This window comes from Arachis stenosperma, chromosome 3 (assembly GCF_014773155.1).
Source record: "Arachis stenosperma cultivar V10309 chromosome 3, arast.V10309.gnm1.PFL2, whole genome shotgun sequence".
Lineage (NCBI taxonomy): Eukaryota > Viridiplantae > Streptophyta > Magnoliopsida > Fabales > Fabaceae > Arachis > Arachis stenosperma.
In genome coordinates this window covers 133021828-133030761 of record NC_080379.1, presented here as the reverse complement: position 1 = coordinate 133030761, position 8934 = coordinate 133021828, and the positions used below count along the sequence as shown (strand labels likewise).

Here is an 8934-nt window from a genome sequence, read left to right as displayed (position 1 = left end):
TAGGAGTTATTACTTTTGATTTTCAATAATAAAAAATTATATATTATATTAATCTTTTGTTTATGAGTTATATAATATTTCATTTATGGATTATGATTTTTCGCTATTGTGAAATTTTAATCACATTTATTTAACGCGATAAAAATGAAGGTAAAAATTGTTTTTTTAAACGATAAAAAATGTCAGTGTGAGGGTAAAAATGGCGGTTCAAAAATGCCATTTTAACCAATTAAAACGCTACTGTCGGGGTAAAAATGGCGGTTCAAAAATGTCATTTTAACCAACCAAAATGCTACTCTATCAGGGTAATAATGGCGGTTCAAACCGCCGTTTTAACTTATCCAAAAACCGCCATTTTAACCCTGAAAATAACGGCGGTTTGAACCGCCGTTTTAACCAACCAAAATGCCACTCTGTCAGGGTAATAATGGCGGTTCAAACCGCCGTTTTAACCTATCCAAAAACCGCCATTTTAACCCTGGAAATAACGGCGGTTTGAACCGCCGTTTTAACCTATTCAAAAACCGCCGTTTTAACCCAGGGAATTGTGGCGGTTTTCAGAAAACCGCCGTAATAACCAGAATGGCGCCCAGAATTACGTCGCTTTACGAAACCGCCATTATTGGTAATAATGGCGGTTCAAACCGCCGTAAATACCAAAAAAAACCGCCGTTTTTACCAAAATTTTTTGTAGTGTACACAACTTAATAACCCTTTTTGTTCATGTTGTCTTATCCTCGTCAAGAAAGTTGATAATATTTAAAATATAATATTTACTTATAAATTCAAGAATTTTTTTAAATAAATAAAATAAATATTTTATTTGCCTAAATATGTAAATTATAGCAATTTTATGAAAATACACTTTATCTCTTATCTCATTTACAGTGTAAACAAAATAAGTTTATGTATATCTCATTTACATTGTAAACGAGATAAGGCCATATAACGTTGACGTGTATATTTCATTTATAGTGTAAACAAAATATGTGCAATCTTATTTCGTTTACACTGTAAACAAGATACGTGAATAATTATGATGTTTACAGTGTAAATGAGATACGTTACGACAAATTTTTAGTACCTATAAAAGGATGCACAACACTTTGTATTCTTCACAAATATTTCACTATTTTTTCTCTATCTTTTTCCTCCGAAAATAAGCTAAAATGTCTAGTAGTAGTGGATATTTGGTTGTAAGTGTATATCCCAATTGCCATATGAGAAATAGTGATAATGGGATGATATTTGAGTGTGAGAATTATATTTTGTTGCGTATCCGGTGAGTAAGTTTGTTGTCCGAGTTGAAGAGTCTGATATTGATTAGCGTCAATGGAAGCGGAAGAAAATATTTCGGAAGGGTAGTGTATAAGTTGCTAGCACCGATGGTAAACAAAGTTTTTTGATTTCGTCTGTTTTGCTTCCATGGCGACGAACATGTGCGCCTGATGTTTGACATCCATGGGAGAATCATGGCGGAACAAGTGATGGAGCTTTTTGCGGAGGTTGATGACATTAGTGACCGTAGATCTGGGCAGTCGGACTTTGTGCAGGATGACCCACCTCTCACACCACCACCATTACATGTTGCTCGTCCAATGAAAGACATGGACATTGACGGTGAGGACTCAGACGAGGAGTATGTAGCGGATAGCAACGAGAGCGCTTCTTCTGAAGATGATGACGAGGAGGAGTATATACTGGAGACCCCGGTCGAGCCATGATGTTGGTATCTTCTTTCTGTCCCGAACTCAATTTTGGTCTTGTCATCTGTAAGAACTGCAACTAATTAACCGCTTAATTAAATTAAATTAATTTCTCAAAATAGGATTCAAAAATCTAGAATTTTAATTAGAAAATTCAAATATGTTATTTATACTCAGTAGATTTTTTTGAGTTAAAAAATATAATTTTCTACAGAAAATTGCGTAAAAATATGTGCTGGTAAATTAACCGGTGGTACCAGCTTAAATCTGTCCAATACTGTGCGAGAATGATAAAAACAATAGAAAATCTTAAGAAAACAATTAGAATTGAAAATCGGGCGCCAACTTTAACGGTTTGGCCCAAAATTGGGCCAAACAGGCCAAAACAGCCAACGGGTTGGACCAGGCCCAAGTTGGGCCCAAGTCCAACATATATAAGTTTATTAATGAGCCCAATTCAGCTCATAACTCACACTCACACTAAACGTAACAGTTGGGAATTGAGAGAGAGGAAGGAGAAGAAATACTATTCACTCCTCTCTTCAATTGACCATAACTTGAGCTATAGAGCTCCGATTTGCGTGCCGTCAGTAGCTATGTGAAGCTCTTGCCGAGCCCGTTAGTTCTAGTAAACCTTTTTTGGTAAGATTTCGAATTTCACTCCCTATTATGCTGTTCTAAGAATTTTGAAATTTTAGTTTTGGTTTTTGAGAGATTTTTGTGATTTTAGGTGTTTAGGTACACTTTAGCACTTGGTTACTATTGAATTTTGCTCCCAAAACTATTGGATAAGGTAAGCTTGCTCTTATCCCTTGTGTATTTGTGAATTTAGGAACCCTAGGTATTGATTTTTGGTAAATTAATGTGTATAGCTTGGAAAATTTGATTGTTGATGCTTGTTGGAGTTGATTGGTGATTTGTTGGTGATTGGAGGCTTGAATTGGACTCAACTTGGTGTATTGTGTATATTGGAAATCAGCCAAGGTATGGTTTCAATTTTCTCTATGTAATATGTAATATTTTTGGACATGTAGGCTAGTGGACCTTAGGATAGGTTTGAATTTAGTTGTTGACATTTGTTAAATTGATAACGTGTGCTGATGTTAATGCTTGTAATGGTTTTGATGACTTGTGATGGGAATTGTTGATGTTGAGGTTGAATTATTGTAATTATGAGAATTTTTTATGTGGTATGATAAATGATGCTTATGAGTAGTGAGATTGTGTTCAAGTTGTTAATATTGGAATATTGATGTACAAATTGTGAAATTGTTGAGTTTATAAAGGAAGAATTGATTGATATAGGTGTTGAATTGGTTGAATTGTGATGGAAAGGTAAAGTATAGCATTTGGTAGTGTTTTATGGTGAAATTGAATAGGTTTTGATTTGGATTGGTGGTGAATTTTGCAAGTTTGAGAACCTAGTTAATTTTTGGTAAAAACCAGTTTTTAGTGAACTTTGATGGATAATAACTTGAGCCTCTATTTTTGAAATTGGTTGGAAATTGCTTTAAATTAAAGATGATTCAAAGGGCTTTAAATTCATATAAAGTTTGAGGAAAATAGATTTTTGTAGAGGAAGTTATGAGCGTTTAAAGTTTAGTGTTTAAAACTGAATTCTGCAACTTTAAAAATTTTCTAAGTCTGGTGAGGGTCGCGTACGAGACATGGGGCACACGACCCGACCAACCCATTCAAGTTGAGCATCTCGCATATGCGGGCATTGCATGCGTACGCGAGCTATAAAAATGTAACCCTTGCGTACGTGAACATTAACACGCGACGCGAGCAATCCATTCGGGTTGGGAAACTCGCGTAGGCGAGCACCTCCTTTTTCAATAGCATGCGTACGCGAGACAAAGGCTTACGTAGGCGAGACCCCTGTTTTGTTGCAAAATAACTTTTCTTCGTTTTTAAGGGTTCTCTAACTATCTAAACTTCCTTCAAATGCTATTTAAGAGTATTATCTAGTAATTAGGTTCCAATATTACTAATGATGAGTTAGTGACTTATTTTAGTAAAATTCTACATGAATTTAGAAGACAGAGACTTAGGTTTTTGGAGTACTGAGGATGGATTAGTTAAGTGAGATAGCGGAGTACTGTAACGATGATTAAAATGTTGAATTTGTGAATTTCGAATTTCTAGTTTCATTATGGTTTTAAAATGATGGTTTTAAATTTAGTTATGCTTTAAGTTGAATCTCATGATTGATATGAAGCTCTAGGATTGCTTCTGGCATCCCGGAGTCTTATATCTTACATTACTAACACTGTTACCATACTAAAAACTTCTGATTCTCATACCATATTGTGTTGTTATTTTTCAGATGTAGGTCGTAACTGATGAGCGGATAATTTATACGCTTTTTGGCATTGTTTTTAGATAGTTTTTAGTAGGTTCAAGCTACTTTTAGGGATGTTTTCATTAGTTTTTATGTTAAATTCACATTTCTGGACTTTACTATGAGTTTATGTGTTTTTCTGTGATTTCAGGTAAATTCTGGCTGAAATTGAGGGATTTGAGCAAAACTCTGAAAAAGGCTGACAAAAGGACTGCTGATGCTGTTGGATTCTGACCTCCCTGCACTCGAAGTGGATTTTCTGGAGCTACAGAACTCCAATTGGCGCGCTCTCAAAGGCGTTGGAAAGTAGACATCTAGGGCTTTCCAGCAATATATAATAGTCCATACTTTATTCGGAAATTGACGACGTAACTTGGCGTTGAACGCCAAGTACATGCTGCTGTCTGGAGTTAAACGCCAGAAAAACGTCATGATCCGGAGTTGAACGCCCAAAACACGTCATAACTCGGAGTTCAACTCCAAGAGAAGCCTCAGCTCGTGGATTGATCAAGCTCAGCCCAAGCATACACCAAGTGGGCCCCGGAAGTGGATTTATGCATCAATTACTTACTCATGTAAACCCTAGGAGCTAGTTTATTATAAATAGAACATTTAACTATTGTATTAGCTATCTTTTGACCACTTTAAGTCTTTAATCATTCGGTCACTTGATCATGGAAAGGGCTGGCCATTCGGCCATGCCTGAACCTTTTGCTTATGTATTTTTAACGGTGGAGTTTCTGCACACCATAGATTAAGGGTGTGGAGCTCTGCTGTACCTCAAGTATTAATGAAATTCTAGTTTCTTTTATTCAATTTTCTCTTATTCTTATTCCAAGATATTCATTCGCACCCAAGAACATGATGAATGTGATGAGTAAATAACCCCCATTATCATTCTCACTTATGAACGCGCGTGATTGACAACCACTTCCGTTCTACATGCAACAGAGCTTGAATGTGTATCTCTTAGATTCCCCAACAGAATCTTCGTGGTATAAGCTAGATGGATGGCGGCATTTATGAGGATCCGGAAAGTCTCACCTTGTCTGTGGTATTCCGAGTAGGATCCTGGGAATCCAGAAAGTCTAACCTTGTCTGTGGTATTCCGAGTAGGATTCCGGTAATGAATGACTGTGACGTGCTTCAGACTTGCAAGTGCTGGGCGTTAGTGACAGACGCAAAAGAATCAAGGGATTCTATTCCAGTAGGCGCAGGAACCAACCAGTGATTAGCCGTGCTGTGACAGAGTGCGTGAGCGTAGTTTTCACTGCGAGGATGGGATGTAGCCATCAACCATGGGTGATGCCTCCAGACGATTAGCCATGCGAGTGACAGCCGCAGAGGACCATTTTCCCGAGAGGATTGAAAGTAGCCACCGTTGCTGGTAAACCCCTATACACAGCTTGCCATGGAAAGGAGTAAGAAGGACTGAGTTGAAGCAGTAGGAGAGCAGGCGTTCTTGAGCCATACAGCATCTTCATATACTTAACTGAAATTCCTACCAATGAATCTGCATAAGTATTCTATCCCTTTTATTATTTCTATTTTATTATTTCTATTTTCGAACCCATAAACAATTTTAATCTGCCTAACTGAGATTTGCAAGGTGACCATAGCTTGCTTCATACCAACAATCTCTGTGGGATCGACCCTTACTCACGTAAGGTTTATTACTTGGACGACCCAGTACACTTGTTGGTTAGTTGAACGGAGTTGTGAATTCAACTGGTGCCCCTTAGAAGCCTTCATCTCAAAATAATTAGAACATGGATCACAATTTCGTCCACCAAGTTTTTGGCGCCGTTGCCGGGGATTGTTCGAGTATGGACAACTGACGGTTTATCTTGTTGCTCAGATTAGGTAATTTTCTTTTCAAAAAGTTTTAAAAAATCTTTCAAAAATATTTTTTTTTAATTTTATTTTCGTTTTTCTAAAGAACATTTTCGAAAAAAATTGAAGAAAATACAAAAAAATCATAAAATCATAAAAACTAAAAATATTTTGTGTTTCTTGTTTGAGTATTGAGTCAATTTTTAAGTTTGGTGTCAATTGCATGCTTTTAAAAATTTCTCTTGCATTTTTCGAAAATTCCATGCATTCATAATGTTCTTCATGATCTTCAAGTTGTTCTTGATAAGTTCTCTTGTTTGATCTTGATGTTTTCTTGTTTTGTGTCTTTTCTTGTTTTTCATGTGCATCTTTGCATTCATATTTTTCATGCATTAAAGATTTCTAAGTTTGGTGTCTTGCATGTTTTCTTTGCATCAAAAATTTTTCAAAATTATGTTCTTGATGTTCATCATGATCTTCAAAGTGTTCTTGGTGTTCATCTTGACATTCATAGCATTCTTGCATGCATTCATGGTTTTGATCTAAAAATCTCATGCATTAAGTATTTTTGTTGTTTTTCTCTCTCATAATTAAAAATTCAAAAATAAAAAAATATCTTTTCCTTATTTCCCTCCAAATTTTCGAAATTTTGGGTTGACTTGGTCAAAAATTTTCAAAATTAGTTGTTTCTTACAAGTCAAGTCAAAATTTCAATTTTAAAAATCTTATCTTTTTAAAATCTTTTTCAAAAATCATATCTTTTTCATTTTTTCTACTTTCTTTTCGAAAATTTCAAAAATATTTTTCAAATTATTTTCAAAATTTTTTTCTTATCTTTACATCTAATTTTCGAAAATGCACTAATAATTAATGTGATTGGTTCAAAAATTTGAAGTTTGTTACTTTCTTGTTAAGAAAGGTTCAATCTTTAAGTTCTAGAGTCTTATCTTGTTTCTTGTTAGTGAAGTAAATAATTTCAAAATTTTTGAATTAAATCTTTTTATCTTTTATTTTATCTTTTTCAAAAAAAAAAATTTTATCTTTTTCAAAATTTGATTTCAAAATATCTTATCTAACTTACTATCTTCTTATCTTTTTCAAATTTGATTTCAAATCTTTTTCAATCAACTAACTAACTTTTTGTTTGTTTCTTATCTTTTTCAAAACCACCTAACTACTTTTCCCTCTTCTATTTTTGAAAATATCTCTCTCTTTTTCAAAAATTCTTTTTAATTTAATTAATTATTTCATGTTTTAATTTTAATTACAATTTATCTCTAATTTTCGAAAATCACTAACTCCTTTTTCAAAATTATTTTCGAATTTTCTCTTCTCTTTTCTTCTTCTATTTAATTATTTAATTACTAACACTTCTCTTCACCTCTCTTCATCCAAAAATTCGAATTCTTCTTCATTCTTCTACCCCCTTCTTTTTCTACTAACATAAAGGAATCTCTATACTGTGACATAGAGGATTCCTCTTTCTTTTCTTGTTTTCTTCTCTTTCATATGAGCAGGAACAAGGATAAAGGCACTCTTGTTGAAATTGATCCAGAACCTGAAAGGACTCTGAAGAGAAAATTAAGAGAAGCTAAATTAAATTATTCTAAAGGTAACCTTTCAGAGACATTAGAACAAGAGAAGGAGATGGCCGAAAATAATAATAATGCAAGGAGAATGCTTGGTGACTTCACAAAGCCAACGTCCAAGTTTGATGGAAGAAGCATCTCCATTCCTGCCATTGGAGCCAATAACTTTGAGCTTAAGCCTCAACTAGTTGCTTTAATGCAACAAAACTGCAAGTTTTATGGACTTCCATCTGAAGATCCTTACCAGTTTTTAACTGAGTTCTTGCAGATCTGTGAGACTGTAAAGACGAATGGAGTTGATCCTGAAGTCTACAGACTCATGCTTTTCCCTTTTGCTGTAAGAGACAGAGCTAGAGTATGGTTGGATTCACAACCCAAGGATAGCCTGGACTCATGGGATAAGCTTGTCACTGCATTCTTGGATAAATTCTTTCCTCCTCAAAAGCTGAGCAAGCTGAGAGTAGATGTTCAAACCTTCAAACAAAAAGATGGTGAATCCCTCTATGAAGCTTGGGAAAGGTACAAGCAGCTGACCAAAAGATGTCCATCTGACATGTTTTCAGAATGGACCATATTAGATATATTCTATTATGGTCTCTCTGAATTTTCGAAAATGTTATTGGACCATTCTGCAGGTGGATCTATTCACCTGAAGAAAACGCCTGAAGAGGCTCAAGAGCTCATTGACATGGTTGCAAATAACCAGTTCATGTACACTTCTGAGAGGAATTCCGTGAACAATGGGATACCTCAGAAGAAAGGAGTTCTTGAAATTGATACTCTGAATGCCATATTGGCTCAGAACAAAGTGTTGACTCAACAGGTCAACATGATCTCTCAAAATCTGAATGGATTGCAACATGCATCCAACAGTACTAGAGAGGCAGCTTCTGAAGAAGCTTATGATCCTGAGAACCCTGCCATGGCAGAGGTTAATTACATGGGTGAACCTTATGGAAACACCTATAACTCATCATGGAGAAATCATCCAAATTTCTCATGGAAGGATCAACAAAAGCCTCAACAAGGCTTTAACAATGGTGGACGCAACAGGCTGGGCAATAGTAAGCCATATCCATCATCTTCTCAGCAACAGACAGAGAATTCTGAACAAAACACTTCTAATTTAGCCAATGTAGTCTCTGATCTGTCAAAGGCCACTTTCAGTTTCATGAATGAAACAAGATCCTCCATTAGAAATCTGGAGGCACAAGTGGGCCAGCTGAGTAAGAAAGTCATTGAAACTCCTCCCAGTATTCTCCCAAGCAATACAGAAGAAAATCCAAAAGGAGAGTGCAAGGCCATTGACATAGTCAATATGGCCGAATGCACAAGGGAGGAGGAGGACGAAAATCCTAGTGAGAAAGACCTCCTGGGACGTCCCTCAAGCAAGAAGGAGTTTCCTATTAAGGATCCAAAGGAATCTGAGGCTCATACAGAGACCATAGAGATTCCATTGAAT

The 8934-nt window shown here is 35.6% G+C and overlaps 1 non-coding gene across 1 annotated transcript; it reads right to left on the bottom strand.

The window, feature by feature from the left end:
• Positions 1–7923: 7923 nt before the first annotated feature.
• LOC130972233 (small nucleolar RNA R71) lies at positions 7924–8027 on the bottom strand. Its single transcript, XR_009083425.1, has one exon. It is a non-coding gene; the product is annotated as a small nucleolar RNA R71 (small nucleolar RNA).
• Positions 8028–8934: the final 907 nt, after the last annotated feature.